The sequence below is a fragment of the Physella acuta genome, unplaced genomic scaffold, assembly GCF_028476545.2.
Source record: "Physella acuta isolate Inbredline_101_S28 unplaced genomic scaffold, ASM2847654v3 ptg000829l, whole genome shotgun sequence".
Classification (NCBI taxonomy): domain Eukaryota; kingdom Metazoa; phylum Mollusca; class Gastropoda; family Physidae; genus Physella; species Physella acuta.
In genome coordinates, this window is record NW_026732347.1 from 258,134 (window position 1) to 258,517 (window position 384).

The window sequence follows — 384 nt, forward strand, 5'->3', positions numbered from 1 at the left end:
CTCCACTAGCTGGGATGTTGTGTAGGGCTCCACTAGCTGGGATGTTGTGTAGGGCTCCACTAGCTGGGATGTTGTGTAGGGCTCCACACACAGACCAGGAAGTGTACGCTAAGGTTATTGAGAAGTCTTCCTTCTTGTAGTCAGTGGGGCTACACTAGCTGGGATGTTGTGTAGGGCTCCACTAGCTGGGATGTTGTGTAAGGCTCCACTAGCTGGGATGTTGTGTAGGGCTCCACTAGCTGGGATGTTGTGCAGGGCTCCACTAGCTGGGATGTCGTGTAGGGCTCCACTAGCTGGGATGTTGTGTAGGGCTCCACACACAGACCAGGAAGTGTACGCTAAGGTTATTGAGAAGTCCTTACCATCAGTGGGGCTGTTGTGTGT